This window comes from Megachile rotundata, unplaced genomic scaffold (assembly GCF_050947335.1).
Source record: "Megachile rotundata isolate GNS110a unplaced genomic scaffold, iyMegRotu1 scaffold0190, whole genome shotgun sequence".
NCBI classification, from domain to species: Eukaryota; Metazoa; Arthropoda; class Insecta; order Hymenoptera; family Megachilidae; genus Megachile; species Megachile rotundata.
In genome coordinates, this window is record NW_027473487.1 from 246,948 (window position 1) to 268,391 (window position 21,444).

General features: G+C 48.0%; 1 long non-coding RNA gene across 1 annotated transcript; it reads left to right on the forward strand.

Moving 5' to 3' along the window:
• The first annotated feature begins 19,587 nt into the window (after positions 1–19,587).
• Positions 19,588–20,168, forward strand: LOC143266304 (uncharacterized). The gene is made up of 3 exons (XR_013041339.1): positions 19,588–19,764; positions 19,882–19,946; positions 20,053–20,168. It is a non-coding gene; the product is annotated as an uncharacterized LOC143266304 (long non-coding RNA).
• The last annotated feature ends 1,276 nt before the right edge of the window (positions 20,169–21,444 follow it).

A 21,444-nucleotide genomic window follows, 5' to 3' on the forward strand; every position in this document is an offset into this window, starting at 1 on the left:
GCGATTTCCGGAAACTCGTGACGGTTGCAGCGGGATCATGAAATCTCTCGCGGTGTTCTCGCCGCGACGGAGCTGCGCGAAGCCACCGAAAATCGCCCTCTCGGATCCTTTCTTCTTAAAATTTTGCCACCAAAATGCAGAAACTGGTAACTCTCATCAATAACGAGTGGCTGCAAATCTAATTAACTTATAAATATACTCAAAATCTCCAACTTTGAATTCCTGAATTTATTAAATTTTGGATCTTTGAAATTCTATTCTCCAAGCGATGTGATCACGCGTGCATCATGACCGCGCGACTCTCGGCAACTCGCGGAGGTTGCCGCGAGATCGCGGAAAACTTCCGCGGTGACTTCGCTGCGAAGAAGCTGCGCGGAGTCACCGAAACTTGCCCTCTTGGATCCCTTTCTTTGTAAATTTTCACTGTCGGTAATGTAGGAACCGGTAATTTTCAGGAACATCGGGTGGCTACAAATCTAATCAATTCAACAATACAGGCAAATTTCAACCTTCAAATCTTCGAAGCTACTGATTTGGTTTCCCAAAATCCAATGCGCTGGAGCTCGCTTACTTGGATTCTTCCCTTTAAATCTTTCGCTGTTGATATAGCAGAAATGCCAAACTTTGACAAACCTAAGCGGCTGTTAATTAATATAATTTTAGCTCTACACCAATGAGAGCACAAAGTTGTTAGTTCCAGAAGTCAACAGATCCCTAAACCACATTTGAAACTAAACGAAATTCTGACTTGTTCAAAGTAAATGGCACGGGTGTTTCAGTATGTTCGCCCTGTAAAGGCAGTTTTAACATCTATAGATTTGTGCAATAGACAGTAGTCCAACTTTCACAATTTCGAATCACGATCTCCCGAACTTTAAATTCTGAATGTCCAAATGCTGAAACCCACAATTTCCAAAACGATGCGACCATGCGCCAACGCGATTGTGCCTTTCTCGGCAAACTGCGGCAACTTCTGCGGGACTTCCCCGCCATGGCGGAAGCCGGGCGGAACTACCGAAATCTGCTCTCTCGGAACCTAGGCTCCTCTTTTCTTCCCCGGAATGCCTGTTGCTGACAAGGCAGGGGGTGGAAACATGCGACAGGCACAAGTGGTTGTAGTTTTAAATATTAATTACAAGCCGTGAAATGCAAATTTCTAACTTACAGAAGTCGCCAGATCTACGAAACGTGCAGAACTGAGACGAGGAGGATGAGGCAACTCAATTTTCTGCTGATAATAGCGAAAAGATAAGGACATTGGCACGCAACTGGACAGCATCAACAGGGGCACCAAAGAGAGGCCAAACCGAAAGATGAGAGCGAGACGAAACAAATGCAAGGAAGGCGCGGGGACAAGCTATAGACGACAAGCAGCATCAAGGAGCAAGACGAGAGGAGAAGAGACAAATAAATGATGATGACAAGACAAGGGGCTGAGGTGACCATCTGGTCACAGCAGCACCAAAAGATGCCCGGAAGACTGATCAGAACTGATAGCAGAGAATGAGAAAGAACAGATTAGAAAATTCAAGCTCGAAGTGAGTTACAAACAGCGAAGCGGCTCAAGCTCTGATCCGAAAGGATACGAAGCGTTGCTTGCAACTGTCGGTTGCCTCTATTACAGGGGCAACAGGCGGAAGCAGCAACAAAATGGCGGGCAACGCTGGGAGAAACGAACCGAGAGGGAGAATAACTACCGAACGATCGAATGTCGACGATACGAAGAATTCGGGTGTTCACCTGGTCACAGTACCATTAGGGAACATTTCGAAGACCGAGTAGAATCGGCAGGAGAGAGGGAGGAGAAACAAAACAGAAAATTCGAGCTCGAAGTGAGTTACGAACAGCGAAGCGGCTCAAGCTCCGATCCGAAAGGATACGGAGCGTTGCCTGCAACTGTCGGTTGCCTCTATTACAGGGGCAACAGGCGGAAGCAGCGACAAAATGGCGGGCAACGCTGGGAGAAACGAACCGAGAGGGAGAATAACTACCGAACGATCGAATGTCGACGATACGAAGAATTCGGGTGTTCATCTGGTCACAGTACCATTAGGGAACATTTCGAAGACCGAGTAGAATCGGCAGGAGAGAGGGAGGAGAAACAAAACAGAAAATTCGAGCTCGAAGTGAGTTACGAACAGCGAAGCGGCTCAAGCTCCGATCCGAAAGGACACGGAGCGTTGCTGGCAACTTCCGGTTGCCTCTCTCGCAGGGGCAACAGGTGGAAGCAGCGACAAAATGGCGGGCAACGCTGGGGGGAACGAACCGAGAGGGAGAATAGCTACCGAGCGATCAAAATCGACGAGGCGAGGTGCTAGAATGTCCAGGTGGTTGCATAACTACAGGGGCAGTATAGAACCGAGCGGAGGCAATCAGAGAAAGCGAGGAAAACAAACCAGAGAGGAGCAGGAGTTAAATCCGATGCCTCGATGGAACTACGAGCATGGAGGAAATTTCTCGGTAGCGAGCGGTCAAAGTTCCGATCCGGAAGGAAACAGAACGTTGCTGGCAACCTTCGGTTGTCCCTACGGCAGGGGCAACAAATGAAGGCAGCAACAACGGCGGGCGATGCTACCGGAAATGACCTGAAAGCTCGGACAGACTTTTTAATCGGAGAGCGCTGGAACGAAGAACCCGATCGTCAGCCTGGTCACAGCACAATTAGGGGGCGAAACGGGAACTGAGGGAAGGTGCTCGAAGAGAGAAAAGAAACGAAATACCGAGAGCAATGGGCTCAAGTAGCGTTGTGAAAGAGGACTGGGACGAAGTAGGAAACGCGGTAAAAGGGGTCGGGGTAACAGCGGGGGCGAGGGGCACATGCGAAAACTGAATACAACAATTAGAGGGAAAATGAAATTAGGGTTCGGCGTAATGAGATAAGAGTAAGGGTATACGGGACGCGCAGAAGAGAAGGAAGAAAATATATCTCTCCACTTAACAGCATATCATTATTTATTCATATATTTATTTATTTATCTATATAATTATTATTTCATTATCACCCACTGATACAACATATATATATATATATATATATATATATATATATATATATATAAGGGTGCGGTTAGGCTTCGTAATCAGCTCACTCTGCGTTACTTGCGGTTGCTATAAAGTATTATAAACATTGGAATATTAAACGTCGCACAAGCAGAAACCTAGGGAATGAAGCAGGGAAGGAACAAACCGGAAATCGGGGGCGGGAGGGGCGGGGGCGGAGGAAACAAAATAAGGAAACAAGGATATTTATAGAAAGGAATAAATATAGGATTCTCAGGAGTCATAATACAGAGATAAGATAACAGTCAGGAACAGCGCTTGCGGGGGCGGGGGCGGGGGGTGGGGGCGGAAAATGAGAATATAGCTTAAACGAACAGAGCTAGACTTACCCTAGAAGGAACAAATATAGGACAACTAGAAAGCATAGTACAGAGACAACAATAGCAGTCAGAATAGCATTTGCGGGGGCGGGGGCGGAAATAACGAAATATAGCTTAACGAACGGAGTTAGACTTACCCTACATACTTACCTTTTAATATCAAGTCGACAGCGACACATAGGTGCGAAATGGTGGGGAGAGGTCGCGGATTCTTGCCGTATGTTCTCGCCCACCGAGAGGAGGCGCCGGGCGGACGTTACAAGTTCAGCTGGAGGTCGGTGCCACATGCACGGGAGCCTCCCCTAGTTCTTGACGTGCCTCTCGAGCCAAATCTCTTTGGTTGGGGCATCCATTCCCCACACATGGAGTACACACGCGAGGGATGGGGGGAGAGTCCTTCTTTCACAACAGCGAGCGATGGCCTAGACGAAGGGGACTATGTCGTTTCACGATACGGAAGCCTTGGCGGGTTGCCGCCACCCTCCACCCTTGTGGTGGGGGCGGAAGACAGTTTTAGTGAGTAGGCCGTGGAAACCGCCCCTCTTCTAGGGGCGCCGGAAGCGGGAGTCTCACACTACCTGGGCTATCTTCCCAGGTGTCCGTTACTGGATTTCTGTCTTCCTTAAACGAAAAAAAAAAAAAAAAAGGGACATTGTCTCGCATCGGACGGTCCACCGAACCGACTATGCGGAACGAAAAATTTTCAATAATTTTGTTATTTATGTATCCGAACGTGCCAAAAATGTATAAATGTTCTGGTAATACGTTATTCTATAGGTTTTAATCGTTTTTTATATAGGTTGTCAGTCATCGATTCACTGAACCGACTATGCGGAATGAAAAATTTCCGATAATTTCGTTAATTATGAATCCGAACGTGCCAAAATGGTATAAATGTTCTAGTGATACGTTATTCTATAGGTTTTAATCGTTTTTTATATAGGTTGTCAGTCATTGTATCACCGAACCGACTATGCCGGAGGGGCATTGTCTCGCATCGGATGTTACGGCCAGGGGTGTCCAGTGAAATAATATGCTATTTCACTCGCCTCGCTGACCGTATCCCTTTATTATTTTGCTCAGCTTTCGGGTTAGCGTAGCTCGCCGGCTTACGTCGTGGCCCTGGGTCCCGTGGAAGCAGCTATCGTTGGAGACGTTGAAGTATTTCTATGTCCTCGTCGTAGCTGTTAGGCTCGTCTTGCGTGATTTATCACGCAAGCTCGGAGGTTGCGATAGTATAATTCAAGTGGTGCAGGTATTTAAAGATTGAAGACAACAGTATAATTATATAATTGTATATTCTCCAATAATAAATCCTTGATTATATATATATATGTAGATATGGGTAATGTTTCCTTTATGATATACTCTTATGCTTACTCGCTCGACGAAATGGGTAGTCGTTTACGACTCCCTAGGAATCAGGCTGGGCTGATGTGATACTGGATGACTGGACGGGCCTCAGGCAGGATTACCTAGCACTGAGGTTACCGGTATGCAGACTAGGGCGGACTGGCGCCAACTGACTCTGGGTGGTAAGGAATGAGCTGGGTTTTATAGTGGTTGAGGACAAAGGAAATCATTCTAGAAGGTTCTGGCTGATGTAAGAGGATGTTATGGCTAGGTGTCGATAAGGATATTCTGATTAGTTTATCTTGAAGGGTGTTTGTAAGACGAGATGTAGGAGTTGTCGTGAGAGGATGTTATGGTCTGCTGTCGATAAGGATATCATGATTAGTTTATCTTGAAGGATGTTTGTAAGACGAGATGTAGGAGTTGTCGTGAGAGGATGTTATGGTCTGTTGTCGATAAGGATATCATGATTAATTTGGTTAGAGGATATTTATGAGTTGGATTATCGGGAGGATGTTTATGAGATTGAGTTCGAGGAAGGGACTTATCTTGTGGGAAAGGAATGTCGAGCGGTTCCTACGCTACTTGTTTCCTTATCTCTATGTGATTAACTGTGGCGTGAATAATATCTTATAGTTAGGATTACATACGTGTCTTACGCTCTATGGTTACATTCATATCTTATATGCTAAGGCTACATACGCGTCTTATATTCTACGGTTACATTCATATCTTATATTCTATGGCTACATACTCTTATATTCATATCTTACGTTCTATGGCTATATGCGTGTCCTATATTCTATGTCAACGTCGGAGGCCCGACGTCACACCTCCCCCCCTAGGAAAAGTCAATTTTTACGGAGGAAAAATTGGCTTCCCTGGTGTTTCTCGCACTCGCAGAGTTTATTGGGGCTTTTGGGGACTTCACTTTCTTTGAGTTTATATGTCTCTATTAAGGAGGGGTAGAGGGGAGCACTTGTCACTTCTTCTTGCACTGGGGTTTTGGTTCGACGGTAGCTCCGTCTGGCCGTATATTTTAGGGTGCCGTCCCTGCTGGTTGCCGATCCTGGTTGTTCGGGTAGTTGGGGTGGCTGTTGTTTGTTGTTCTTCCTCCATGGCCAACAAGATTGTCCAACATTTGTTCCCCGCATGTGCCGGCCTGGTTTCTTGCTGGGTTGCTTGCCTGGAGTCCTTTTCCCGGATGGTGGGATGGGATGGTCCCTCGGGGTGTTTCCTCCTTGTTTAGGCTCGTATCCCGTGAAAACCCCGTTTTTGGTTAGTGCTGCCATTTCCGTGTCGTGGACCCAGCTTGGTTTGCCGAATCCATTGAATTCCTTTGTTACTCCAAACAGCTCCCATAGGCCCAGTACATTCGGTCTGGTCCATCCCAGAGGCGTCTTTTCGTCCCAAAGCCATTCCAGTTGTTCCCTGTTGAGTCTCCTCTCCTCTTGGGTATTCCTGATGCACTGGGTGCATTGAAAATAGAATCCTTTCGGAATAAGTGCCCTGGCCAGTAGGCACTCCTGCTCCGAGTGGTTCCAGTTCGCCCGCTTTGGGAAGGTAGGTTGTAGTATGCTGTGCTTCCCCATCGTTGCTATCGTTATAAGTAAGAGCACGAGAAGTACTGCCGCGTTGCGTATGTGCTGTCCGGTACTCGAGTGTCGAGGTTCTGCCTCGTCCGCGTTTATATTGGGGTTTTTTGTTATTGTTTCGAATGGGGGTGTCTCGTCCGAGGGAGTTTTGCTTATGATATGGACTCCCATCGTGGTTGTCCCTTCAAACAGTCTTACGCTATCCGTTCGCACCGCTCTCATCTTTCCATTCACACTTATCTTAATAATATCGCTTGTTAATACTTCGGCAACCTTATAGGGGCCGACGTGTTTCCTTTCGCGTCCCGGTGCGTTTACAATTACTACGCGATCGCCTACTTTAAACCCGGGTGTGGGCGCCTGATTGTTCCGATATTGCCGAGCTCTTGCCCGTGCCCTTGTCAAGTTCTCCCGCGCGTCTACTACTGCCTGGGAAATTTTTGTGTCTAAGTTTCTCAGAAATTCGTCGTATGTTCTATCCGTGGTCATTGTTAGGGTTTCGCATGCCACGGGGGTCCGAGCAGGTCTTCCAAAAACCAACTCGTGCGGAGAGTATTGGGTTTCTTCAAGAACATTAGTATTAAAGCCGAGCATTGCCAGGTTCAGCCATTCGTCCCAGTTTTCTTTTTGCAAGTATGGTTTTAGATATTCTGTTAGCAACAGGTGCGATCGTTCGATGGGTCCGTTCCCTTGAGGGAGGAAAACAGTGGTTTGAAAATGGGCTATCTTAAATCTCCTCGCGACCGCTTTTACCAGTGCGTTTGTAAAACTTGTACTTTGGTCGGTGATGATTGCTTTGGGTGCCCCGAAACGACAGATGAAACTATCCACGAACGCGTCAGCTGTTTCAGCTGCTGATGTTTCCCGGAGAGGGATAGCGAGTGAGTACTTCGTGAGTAGGTCTTGAATAATTAGGATGTATCTGTTCCCTATATCCGTGCAAGGGAGAGGACCAATGGTATCGAAGGAGACTTTGTCGAAGGCTTTGCCCGCCGTGTCCGTTAATGTCAGAGTCTGTCGGTTTCCCCTTCGCGTTAATTTTCGCAGCTGACAACTTGCACATGTGTTCAATAACGTTCGTATGTCGTTTCTTAGCGTCGGCCAGTAGTATTTCCCTTTTATTTCGCGGTACGTTTCTTCGAATCCCCTGTATTGTCTGGAGGACGAAACGTGACTCTCGATTAGTAGTTCTTGTCGTCTATCCTGCGCGGGTATGCGGACCTCGTGCGAGCATGCGAATATCGTCGTTCCCGTTCCGTCAAATAAATTTGCGATTACTTGTGCTGTATAGGTCCAAGGGACTACTGCAAAACTAATGCGCGATATGCTAATAGAGGATAATTTTAATTCGTCTGCGACGTTACTCAGTGATTGCATGCAAGCTAGAACGCCGTCAGGAGACGGTTCCTGTGTCGCCTTCAATGTGACGGGTAACAAGATGATGTTACCTGCGGCTCTCCTGACAACACGGGGAATCGTGCACTCTAGATCGTTGGGTATCTGAAGTTTGTTTTCGTTTATCAGGTCTATACCTCCCTGATCCAGCGGGTGTTGATCTACCGTAACGAATACTGCTAAGTTATCTCGTCTCGTAATCAACCGGTCCCGGATGTTTACTATTGTCGGCGTTGCCTGTCGAGTACGATTATCGTCGTCGTCGTCGTCACTCGGGTCGAGTGTATCGGTGTCAGTTTCATCGGTCTCGCTATCTGCAGTCGGTGCAGGTGGTCGAAATGACGTCTGTTCCCTCATGTCAGTTGCTGGCGGGTCGGAGTGGATAGGGAGGACTGGTGCCGGGTTTCGTGATAATGCGTCGGCGTTAACGTTATACTTCCCCGCTTTGTATACCACCTTATAATCATACTCGTCCAGTTTCAACCGCCAGCGAAGGAGTCTCGAGGTGGGATCCTTCACCGACGTCATCCATACCAACGGCCTATGGTCGGTAATAAGATTGAATTTCCTCCCGTACACGTAAGGCCTGAAATGCCGAACCGCGTGGACAATGGCTAAACACTCTTTTTCGATAGTAGAGTAATTTAATTCTGCCCCCTGCAATAATCGGGATGTGTAGGCTATCGGTCGGTCCTGACCGATCTCGCCCTGGCTCAGAATTGCCCCGATTGCGTATCCGGATGCGTCTGTCGTTATGTGAAACGATTGGCTGAAATCCGGGTATCGAAGTATCGGTTCCGTGGACAATGCTTCCTTCAGGGTATTAAATGCCTGTACCTGCTCAGGTCCCCAAGCGAATTTGCTGGTTTTCTTTAGTAAGATCGTAAGGGGCCGTGCGATTCGCGAAAACCCGTCAATAAATCGGCGATAGTACCCGGCGAGACCCAAAAACTCCCTTACATTTTTGACCGATGTAGGCGCGGGAAAATCTCGAACCGCCCTTACCTTCTCCTGACACGGTTTAACTCCGTCTTTACCTATGACGTGCCCTAAGTACGCGACTTCGCGGCGCAAGAAGTTACACTTTGTGGGTTCTAACTTTAGGTTAGCTTGCCTAAGGCGCTTCGCTAATTTGTTAAATTTATCCCGGTGCTCCTGTAGCGAGCTAGCGTAGTTTACAATGTCGTCCACATAGACGAATAGTTCGGACCCCTGCAATCCCGTGAGCACCACGTTCATAAGCCTCTGGAACGTTGCTGGTGCATTCTTTAGACCAAAGGGCATGCGAGCAAACTCGTAGTGGCCGAAGGGGGTCGAGAAAGCCGTTTTCTCGGCGTCTTCCTTGGCCATTCCTACCTGATGAAACCCGCTCTTACAATCGAACACGCTAAAGTACTTAGCGCTTCCTAGCTGGTCCAAAATCTCTACAATATTGGGGATTGGGTGCGCGTCTGCCACAGATTTCTCATTTAACGCTCGGAAATCGATAACCATTCTCCACCTCTTGTTTCCCTGGGCATCGGGTTTCTTAGGGACTACCCACAAGGGCGAGTTATATGGGGATGTCGACGGTCGTACAATATCACTCTCTAATAGTTCGCGCATTTGGTTATCGATCTCTTGCTTGTGAATAGGGGGGTACCTGTACTGCTTCACGTGCACCGGGACGTTGTCGGTGGTTGGAATTCTGTGTTCCAGAACATGCGTTTTTCCCAGATATTCGCCCGGGAGGTGGAAGATGTCATGGTGTTCGCGGATCAATTCTCTAACGTGTTCTTTTTCCTCCGCGTTCAGATGTGCCAAATCGATCAACTCTAAAACTTTATTTGCGCGGTCGTGGTCGGGTACGTGTTGGGAGACGACCGTGTTTACACTCGCGTGCGGTTCCTCAAACGACGGAATCCGCGAGATCTCATCGACATCTTCCACCTGTACAAAAGGTTCCTCTAATTCTACGTCTTTGCTGGAAAAGTTGGCTATTCTTACGATAGCCCTGCCTTGCCTTATTTTAACTAGAGCATCTCCCAATAGCACGTCCGGTGCCAATTCCCTTCGGGCTACGTAGCCCGTGTCGGGCCCTATTGCGCGTATTTTTACGTTCATAATAGTTCGAGCCTTTATCCTAATGGGGTTTCCGGTATCGAATGGTATTACTACGTCCTTCCGACGGACACATTGATCCCGCATCGAAATCTCCGCATCCGTCAGGAACGGGTTCCCGAGTATTCCCTGTGTTGGTATGGGGAAGGAATTTTGCACGACGTAAAATTTGAATTTTTCGCCGAACAAAGTGACATTCGTTGCTCCTATAGTGAGCACGGCCTGAGCTGAAATACCTGATATTGACATACGATCGTCCAAATTTATGACCATTTCGGGTCTTAATGCTCCTATTTTAATCAAGTTTGGCTCCGTGCCCGTATCGATCATGAGGGCTGATTTGGCCTTGAGTTCTGGCGCAGTGACGCTTATCTGCGGAATCATTACTCCTCGTCCGTTATTGTAATTAATTCGGGCTGTTCTAACGTTACTGTGTGTATTGCTTTCGCGCTTGGGCCCTCCCGTCTCCTGGTCGCCACGGGCGGGAGGGCTTGCTCGTTTCCCGAATTTCGCATTCGTTCGTTGTATTGACGCTTTCTGCATTCGTGCAGATCGTGACCCGGGATATTGCAGTATCGGCAGAATCTATCGGGCAACGGCGGGTCTCTTCTGTCATCTCCGCGGGGATATCGCGTGAATCCCCGATTCGCCTGGTAATTTCGCGGCGGAACGGGCGATGTTGGTTTCCATGCGTCGCGACGCGGTGGACTGCTAAAACGGCGTTCGCGCCATTCCGGGTTTTGGTCACGCCTTCCGAAATCAACGCGACGCGGAGATTCGCCTCTTCTAAAGTCTCTACTCGGTCGCCAGTCGGGAGTTCCGTCGCGCTGTTCGAAATTCACACGGCGCGTTTCGGTACGGCCCTGTCTCGACTTTTCTAACTCTAATCTCTTGAACGCTGAGATTGCTTCCCGAAATACACATTTTAACGGTTCGGCCGCGACCGATTTTACTTCTAAACGCATGGGTGACATCAACCCATCAATAAAGCACCCTTTCGCGAAATTGTTGATTTCGTCAACGTTAGGCGCGCCTCGGTCGCAATCGAGGATCGCGTCACGCAAGTCTTTTACTCGGGTTATGAAATCTAGAACGTGCTCACCGTTCTTCATGTAGATGCTCGCTAATTCGCCGCGGTAGTAGTCGACGGTGCGCTGTGGTCCAAAGATGTCCTTGAGGGTGTTGCACAGCTCGGCGACGGTGTAGATCTCCTCGTCCTCCACAGCAGCGGCGGCGTGCCCACTCAAGTGTCCAATGACGAGTTTGACCAGAGTTCCCTCGGCGTGAGCGGGAATTAACTGCCTGGCTCTTTTGCACGCCCGTGTGAATGTTAATAACGTCGGCGAGGAACCATTGAAAACGGGCACCATTTTTACTGCTTCGTTAAGAGTGTAGCCGATGGATTCACTGACGACGGCAACACTTGGCACTTCCATCTCCGTGGGTAGTTCCTCGGGAATGTCTCTTTTCTTCGGTATTGCCCCTTGGCTCTGTTCAGCTTTCCGGATTCTGGCTAACAGTGCTTCGTTCCGCAGGCGAGCTTCTTCCAATTCTCGTCTCTCGCTGTCAAGCATTCGGGCCTCCTCTCGAAGGCGCCTCTCTTTTTCAATTTGTTGCTTCTGTACCATGGCCATTTCGTCCTCACTCATTGGTTCCGTTTGCCTCGAACGGAGTTCCATCGGCGTCGTCTTCTGCGTCCCAGCCGGTTGCGACGGCATGTTGTTGGCAGAATTCGTCTACCGAAGGCGGACACGACCAATTGTTTCCGCGAAACGCCCGGAAAAAGTCCACCAACACTTTGTCTGGAACTTCCCTGTGGTTACGCACTTTTATGGCACTTCTGGTGTCCAAAACGTCGTAGCTGAGTGACGGCACTTCGCGTGATAACGTCTCCGTGTCCGATTCACTGTCCAAAGTCACAATTTCCGGTTTAAACACTTGTCGTAGAAACTTCTCTTCGAGGAGCTTGAGCTTCCTCGCCTTTTCTCGGCGGCCCGCACGGCAGCCACGCTTCTTTTTCCCCTATTTTCAAATGACGATTACGAAAATCTTATTACTTACGAAAGAAAAGTACAATTCCTGTACTCAGTCTCAATGACTTACCGGCATGCTGTTGGCTAGCGTATTCCGCAGCGTTTGAACGCGCAAAAATCGGGTTACCAACAGCGATCGTCGGCTCGTAATTGGCTATTCACTATACTGTACGCGAAGGATTCGCAGTCTCTTTCAATACCGTGGCAACACCTTCGCTTTTACGCGCAAGTGCGACACGAATATCTACGGAAAACCTAACGAATTCTGTAGACAGAATTCCCCAAGTCTCTTCCAGGCAAGAGGCAGTACAGCTATGCAGCGCACGTACCGCTTGCAAGGTTGAGGACGTTAAGGATCTGCTCCTGTCGAAGAACTCTGTAGCGCGAAGAATTCGCAGTCTCTTTTGATACCGTGGCAACACCTTCGCTTTTACGCGCAAGTGTGACACAAATATCTGCGGAAAACTGGCGAATCTTGTAGACAGAATGCCCTAAGCCTCTTCCAGGCAAGAGGTAGTACAGCTATTGAAGCGCACGTACCGCTTGCAAGGTCAAGAACGTTAGAGATCTGCTCTTGTCGAAAAACTCTGTAGCGCGAACTCGACGTCTTAACTGTACGAAGGAGCGTGACTGAATGAGCGCGTTACTGCGGCGGCAGTGGATGCGTCACCCGCGCTAGCGTGAGACCCGGCGCGTCGTGGGAACGGGCGCGCTCAGGAATGCGGCGCGCTTATCTCCCGCTCGGTACGGTCGAGCGTCCGGCCGGTGTCGTCTTACGTCTGGCGCGCTCCTTATCTCGAGACCTCCTTGTCCGCTTTGTTCTTTCACACGCTTCGTAATCTTGACTCGCTGAATGTCACGTAGGCAGCTATCTCTCCACGGTGCTGAGTCAATCCCACCGTTGTCACCAATTTTGTTACGGCCAGGGGTGTCCAGTGAAATAATGTACGGTTCCACTTGCCTCGCTGGCTATAACTTCTAATTATTTTGCTCAGCTTTCGGGTTAGCGTAGCTCGCTGGCTTACGTCGTGGCCCTGGGTCCCGTGGAAGCAGCTGTCGTTGAAGTATCTCTATGTCCTCGTCGTGGCTATTAAGCTCGTCTCGTGTGATTTATCACGCGAGTTCGGAGGTTGCAATAGTATGATACGAATCGTGCAGGTATTTGAAGATAGTGGACAACAATTATAATTATATAATGATATATTCTCCAATAGATCCTTGATTATATATGTATATGTAGATATGGACAATGTTCCTTTATGGTATATTCTTACGCTTATCCGCTCAACGAAATGGGTAGTCGATTACGACTCCCGAGGAATCAGGCTGGGCTGATGTGGTATTGGATGACTGGACGGGCCTCAGGCAGGATTACCTAGCACTGAGGTTACCGGTATGCAGACTAGGGCGGACTGGCGCCGACTGGTTCTATACTGGATAATTGGACGGGCCTCAGGCAGGATTACCTAGCACTGAGGTTACCGGTATGCAGACTGGGGCGGACTGGCGCCGACTGACTCTAGATGATAAGGAATGATCTGGGTTTTATAGTGGTTGAGGACAAAGGAAATCGTTCTAGAAGGTTCTGGCTGATGTAAGAGGATGTTATGGCTAGGTGTCGATAAGGATGTTCTAGAAGGTTCTGGCTGATGTAAGAGGATGTTATGGTTAGTTTATCTTGAAGGATGTTTGTAAGATGAGATACGGGAGTTGTCGTGAAAGGATCTTGTGATTTGCTGTCGATAAGGGTATCATGATTAATTTGGCTGGAGGATGTTTATGAGTTGGATTATCGGGAGGATGTTTATGAGATTGAGTTCGAGGAAAGGACTTATCTTGTGGGAAAGGAATGTCGAGCGGTTCCTACGCTACTTGCTTCCTTATCTCTATGTGATTAACTATGGCGTGAATAATATCTTAAGATTACATACATGTCTTACACTCTAGGGTTACATTCATATCTTATAGTCTATGGCTACATACGTGTCTTATATTCTACGGTTACATTCGTATCTTATATTCATACCTTACCTTCTATGGCTACATACTCTTGTATTCATATCTTATGTTTTATGGCTATATACGTGTCCTATATTCTATGTCAACGTCGGAGGCCCGACGTCACACGGACGGTCCACCGAACCGACTATGCGGAACGAAAAATTCTCAATAATTTTGTTATTTATGAATCCGAACATGACAAAATTGTATAGCTATTCTAGTAAAACGTTATTCTATAGGTTTTAGTCGTTTTTAATATAGGTTGTCAGTCATCGTTTCACCGAACCGACTATGCCGGAGGTACATGGTCGCGTTCGGACGGTCTACCGAACCGACAATGCGGAAGGAAAATTTTTCGATAATTTCGTCATTTCCAAATGTGAACGTGCCAAAACCGTATAGGGAAGCTAGAAACACGTTGCTTTAACGGTTTTGCGCAATTTTTATATAGGTTGCCAGTCATCGGTTCACCGAACCGACTATGCGGAACGAAAAATTCTCAATAATTTTGTTATTTATTTATACGAACGTGTCAAAACGGTATAGAGACGCTAGAAACACGTTGTTTTAGCGGTTTTGCGCAATTCTTATATAGGTTGTCAGTCATCGTTTTACCGGACCTACTATGCGGAACGAAAAATTTTGAATAATTTTGTTATTTATGAATCCGAGTGTGCCAAAATTGTATAAATGTTGTAGTAATACGACACTTTATGGGTTTTATTCGTTTTTGATATAGATTGTCGGTCATCGTTTCACCGAACGGACTATGCCGGAGGGACTTGGTCGCGCTCAGACGGTCCATTGAACCGACTATGCGGAACAAAAAATTCTCAATAATTTTGTTATTTATGAATCCGAACGTGTCAGAACGGTATAGAGATGCTAGAAACACGTTGCTTTAGCGGTATTGCGCAATTTTTATATAGGTTGTCAGTCATCGTTTCACCGAACCTACTATGCCGGAGGGACTTGGTCGCGCTCGGACGGTCCACAGAACCGACAATGCGGAACGAAAAATTGTCGATAATTTCGTCATTTATAAATTTTTTGTTTTTTTTTTGTTTTAGGAAGACAGAAATCCAGTAACGGACGCCGGGGAAGATAGCCCAGGTAGTGTGAGACTCCCGCTTCCGGCGCCCCTAGAAGATGGACGGTTTCCACGGCCTACTCACTAAAACTGTCTCCCGCCCCCGCTAGGCAGGGGTTGGCGGCAATCCGCCAGGCTTCCTTACTGGGTGAGGCATAGTGTACCTGGACTAGGCCATCGCTTGCTGTTGTGAAAGAGGACTCTCCCCCCACCCCACTCGCGAATGTGTTCCATGTGTGGAGAATGGATGCCCTCAACCAAAGAGATTTGGCCCGAGAGGCACGTCAAGAACTAGGGGAGACTCCCGTGCGTGTAGCACCGATCTCCAGCTGAACCTGTAACGTCCACCCGGCGCCTCCTCTCGGTGGGCGAGAACATACGGCAAGAAACCGCGACCTGTCCCCACCATTTCGCACCTATGTGTCGCCGTCGACTTAGTATTAAGAGGTAAGTATGTAGGGTAAGTCTAACTCTGTTCGTTTAAGCTATATTTCGTTATTTCCGCCCCCGCCCCCACCCCCGCCCCCGCAAACGCAATTTCTGACTGTTATTTTATCTCTGTACTATGATTCCTAGGTGTCCTATATTTGTTTCTTTCCTGCAATTCTTTCCTTATTTTCTTATTTTCTTGCTTCCTCCGCCCCCACCCCCCGCCCCGATTTCCGCTTGGTTCCTTCCCCGCTTCCTTCCCTAGGTTTCTGCTTGCGCGACATTTAATATTCTATTTGTTTATAATAGTCTATAGCAACCGCAAAGTAACGCAGAGTGAGCTAATTACGAGGCCTAGCCGCACACCTATATATATGGTGTATCAGTAGGTAATAATAAATTAATAATAATAATTAAATAGATAAGTAAATAAATAAATAAATAATATGCTGTTAAGTGGAAAGATTGTGTTTTCTTCCTCCTCTTCTGCGCGTCCCGTATACCCTTACTCTTATCTCATTACGCCGAACCCTAATTTCGCTTTTCCTCTAATCGTTGCATTCAGCTTTCGCATGCGCCCCTCGCCCCCGCTGTTACCCCGTTCCCTTTTCCCGCGTTTCCTGTTTCGTCCCAGTCCTCTTTCACAACGCTACTTGAGCCCATTGCTCTCGGTATTTAGTTTCTTTTCTCTCTTCGAGCACCTTCCCTCAGTCCCCGTTTCGCCCCCTAATGGTGCTGTGACCAGGCTGGCGATCGAGTTCTTTGTTCCAGCGCTCTCCGATTAAAAAGTCTGTCCGAGCTTTCGGGTCATTTCCGGTAGCATCGCCCGCCGTTGTTGCTGCCTTCATTTGTTGCCCCTGCAGTAGGGGCAACCGAAAGTTGCCAGCAACGTTCCGCTTCCTTCCGGATCAGAACTTTGACCGCTCGCTACCGAGAAATTCCCTCCATGCTCGTTGTTTCATCGAGGCATCGGGTTTGACTCCTGCTCCTCTCTGGTTTGTTTTCCTCGCTTTCTCTGATCGCCTCCGCTCGGTTCTATACTTCTCCTGTAGTTATGCAACCACCTGGACATTCTAGCACCTCACCTCGTTGATTTTTGATCGCTCGGTAGCTATTCTCCCTCTCGGTTCGTTCCTCCCAGCGTTGCCCGCCATTTTGTCGCTGCTTCCACCTGTTGCCCCTGCAATAGAGGCGACCGGAAGTTGCCAGCAACGCTCCGTGTCCTTTCGGATCGGAACTTGAGCCGCTTCGCTGTTCGTAACTCACTTCGAGCTTGAATTTTCTGGTCTATTCCTTCTCATTCTCTACTGCCTGTTCTGATCAGTCTTCAAAGCATCTTCTGGTGCTGCTGCGACCGGATGGTCACCTGAGTCCCTCGCTTTGTCATCATCATTTTTATTAGTCTCTTTTCCTCTCGTCTTGCTCCTTGATGCTGCTTGTCGCCTGTAGCTTGCTACCGCGCCTTCCTTGCATTTTGTTTCATCTCGCCCTCGTCTGTCGGCTTGGTCGTTCTTCGGAATGCCCCCTGTTGATGCTGTGACCAGTTGTGTACCAGTGTCCTCATATTGTCGCTATTATCAGCAAAATTTGAGTTGGCTCCTCTTCCTCGTCTCATTTCTGCGCGTTTCGTAGATCTGGCGACTTCTGTAATTTAGAAACTTGCATTTCGCGGCCTGTAATTAATATTTAAACTACAACCACTTGGGCCTGCCGAGAGCCTCCAACCTCCTGCCTTGTCAGCAGCAAGCATTCCATGGAAGAAAGGAGGAGCCTAGGTTCCGAGAGAGCAAATTCCGATGATTCCGCCCAGCTTCCGCCGCGATGAAGAAGTCCCGTAGAAGCTGCCGCAGTTTGCCGGGAAAGGCACAATCGCGTTGGGCGCATGGTCGCGCCGCTTGAGAAATGTGGGTTTAAAAATTTGGAAATTCAAAATTTGAAAGTTCGTGAAATCGTGATTTGAAATTGAGAATGTTGGACTACTGTCTATTGCACACATCTATAGATGTCGAAACTGCCTTTACAGGACGGGTATACTGGAACACCCGTGCCATTTACTTTGAACGAGTCAAAATTCCGTTTAGATTCAAATGTGGCTTTAAGATCTGGTGGCATCTGAAAATAACAACCTTGAGTTCTCATTGATGTAGAGCTAAAATATTAATTAACAGCCGCTCAGGTTTGTCAAAATTTCATATTTCTGCTATATCAGCAGCGAAAGATTCAAAGGGAAGAATCCGAATAAGCGAGCTCCAGCGGCTTCGAGCAATTTCCGCCGCATCGCCAAACCACGCGCAAGCCACCGCAACTACCAGGAGACGCGCAGTCACGTAAACGCGCAATCGCATAGTTTAAGATTTTGGGTTCCCAAAGCTCAAAATTTAGGGATTTGGGTATTCACTAGTTGAGAAGTTGGCTATATTAAGTTTGCTTCAGTTCGAAGTTATTGCTAATTACAGATCTCTGTAGTATCAGCAGCAAAATTGAAAGGAAAGAATCCGAGAAGGCGAGTTCCGACGGTTTGGAATAATTTTATAATTTCCGCTGCGGCGAGAACCTCACGCCAACCTCCGCGAGTCGCCGAGAGTCGCGCGGTCATGCTGCACGCGTGATCGCATCGCTTGGAGAATTTGATTTTGAAGAACCAAAAATTTAATAAATTCAGGAATTCAGAGTTGGAGATTTGAATATATTGATAAGTTAATTAGATTTGCAGCCACTCGTTATTGATGAGAATTACCGATTTCTGCATTATCGGCAGCAAAAATTTACGAAGTAAAGGATCCGGGAGGGCGAGTTCCGGTGATTTCGCGCAACTCCGTCGCGGCGAAAACACCGCGGAGGTTTCCGCGATCCCACGGCAACCACCGCGATTTGCCGAAAGTCGCGCAGTCATGATGCACGCGTGATCGCGTCGTTTGGAAAATTGGATTTTGAGAAACCAAAAATTAATAACTTCGAGGATTTAAAAGTTGAAATTTGCATATATTGATAGGTTAATTAGATTTGTAGCCATTCGATATTGCTGAAAAATTTCCGGTTTCTGCATTACCGGCAGTGAAAATTCGCGAAGAAAAGGATCGAAGAGGGCGAGTTCCGGTGATTTCGCGCAACCCCGTCGCGGCGGAGGCACCGCAGAAGATTCCGTGATCTCGCGGCAACCACCGCGAGTCGCCGGAAGTCGCGCAGTCGTGATGCACGCGTGATCGCATCGTTTGGGAAATTGAATTTTGAAGAACCAAAAAATTAATAACTTCGAGAATTCGAAGGTTGAAGTTTTAAATTTGAAATTTGCATATATTGATAAGTTAATTAGATTTGTAGTCAATCGATATTGCTGAAAATTTCGATTTCTGCATTATCGGCAGCAGAATTTCACGAAGAAAAGGATCCGAGAGGGCGAATTCCGGTGATTTCGCGCAACTTCGCCGCGGTGAAGGCCCCACGAAGATTGCCGCGATCCGCCGAGAAAAGCACGGTTGTGATAAGCGCACGATCGCGCTACTTGAGGGCTTTGGGTTTTGGAAATTTGAAAATTGAAAATTTCGAAGTTTAAGAAATTTGTAGATTCAAAATTTGGGAGTTGAAAATATTGTGTCTATTACCTTTGCAATGGATCAATCTTAATTTGTGCCTTATCAACAGCGTACGTTCAGGATGAAAAGTTTCGTGGGAGCGAGTTTTCGGCGGTTTCAGGTAGCCTCCGCCGCGGCGAGAACCTTGCGGAAACCACCGCGAGCCAGTGGGAAACTCGCAACCGCGGTGAACATATGACTGCGCCACTTGGGAGTTTTGGCTTACTCCTAATCTGAAAACTTTCTGGTTTTTCGGCTTTTAGCGGCTGAGATTCGAAGATTGGAGTTTTAAATATAAATATATTATGTGTGTGTTGGGGTTGCAGTCGCTCGAGAATACGGGAGATCTCCGAGGATTTTGCAATATTATCTGCGTAGATTTGAACGAAAGAAGTTCTGGGACAGCAATTTCGTTGATTTCGCACTTATTCCCCTGCGAAGAGAAAACCCGCCCGTGCATCGCCCATTGTACAGATGTGCTTCCGCTTCTCCTTTGTTTGCTTGCTTGAAAGATATTCCTGCAATTTGTCCTATTTCCGGCCTGCATTCTTCGACCTCAGCTATGTTCACTTGAGCCTGCTTCTGAGCGCCGCCGCTTGGTGTCGCTTACCGTTCGCTGCTGTATTCAGGCTCTCGCTGTCGGCAGTGAGTTTTCTTTCTTTCCCTCCCCGCTTGTCACTCCACTTTCCCTTTCAGCTGCACCTAATTTCTTTCTACCTGCGTCCTTGTGCCAACAGGTTGAGCCATTTCTCTACCCATCAGCAAGTGCATTGCCGTTTTTACGCCATTTTGATCATCTACTGCAATCACCTGCTGGTAAGTGTCCTGAGTTTATTTTATTCTTGATTATAACTTGTTTATCCTGCCTTTTAATTGGCCGCCCTCTGCTTTGCTTGACTTGTTTGTTAAATTGTCTGCTTCGTTTCTTTCCAGTTTGTTGCCGATTTCTTTCCAGTTTGTTGTTGATATACTCTTCTATCCATCCGCTGTTTCTACAGGTATTTATACTTTATTCTAAGTTTCATCTACCTTATGTTTGGTCTCTTAGCATTGGTGCTGCATTTGTATCTAGTCTGTGCTTTATTCGTTTTTTCTTCATTCTAGCCTAGTCCGACCTTGCTGGATTTAGTTTCTGTTGTGGATTGCTGTTGTTGCTGTTTACTGCTGAATCTGCCTACATACCTGCAATCCTTGCCACCTTCCTTTTTGCCTTGTATTCGCACCTGCTTTCCGCTTCCCAGTGATTCGTACTGTGGGTGAGTAAAATTTAATGTAGTATTTTAAATGAAATAGAATGCAATGTCCTCTTCATATATCAGCCTGCCACTGCAAGGCTGTTGATTTTAGCGTTGTTTGTCCCATTTTACCTAATATGCGTCGTTGTGCATGTGCATATACTTGTGTTCTGTCCTACTTGCTCCTTTTGCCTTTTCTTGTGTCCCTACCTGTTTTATTCTCTCACTTTGCTGCTACTCGCGTGCTTCCTCTGCTGATTCGATTGGTGTTCTTCCTATCCTAGGTTCTATTTCACTTACCCTTGTAACGTAGCAGTTTCCTCCACCCGCGTTGCTAGGCAGCGCGGTGGAGTACGCGGCTCACGGGCCCCCTTGTGCCGGACGCTTCAGCGCGCCAGGGTTGACGCGAGGGGGCCGATCGCGGAAGGAAGGGGACTGGTCGCGGGTTGAGAAAGAACACGGTGTTTCGCTCTTAACTATCCTTGTTTATTAATTATGTATTCCCCGACGAGCTGGGGCCCTGGTCCGCCGGTGGCGTTGCGGGCGGCGGAGTTGCCGGTGGAGGCGCCGTGGCCTCCGCAGTCTTCGGTTTCTACAATTATAATCGGTTCGTGTTAGTCGGTCGGTGTTACAGAATAGCGGCGGTGGCGGCGCGGGTCTTACATGCTACGCGGCTATAATACAATCTTTTTCGGTACGCTTATACAATAGAGTCTTACATACTATCCTTACATACTACGCTATCCCTATTCTTACACTCTATCTTACAAACTATACTCGGCGGCGCTCGCGGTCCGGTCGGTCGGTCGGTCGAGGGGAACGCCTCGCGGAGTACGGGTCGGTTGCGGCACGCGTTCGCGGGTCGGTCGGAGGAACTTCTCGCGGCGTTCGCGGTTCGGACGGAGAGAACAGCGCGCGGAGTTCGCGGTACGGTCGGTCGGTCGAACGCGTTTGCGGGTTTCGCGGTCCTTATATCTGCGGTTCGGCGCGATTGAGAGGAGGAAGGATGGAGAGTAAAGTACACGGGGTAAGTGGCCAGTTCTGGCCTTGCCTTTCTCTTATTAAGACCGAGAGTGTTCCTGTTACTGGCTCTTGCCTCCACGCTCTGGCAGGCGTCACGCTGTGGGTTACCCTCCAACGTAACGACTACCCCCGGCTTGCCTTCCTCGAGGGCTATCCACGAGGCCGGACAAGGCGGTTGACCGTTGGCGCGGCCAGCCTCGGCGCGTGGGCAACCCTCCACGCCGATGCAGGCCTCCAG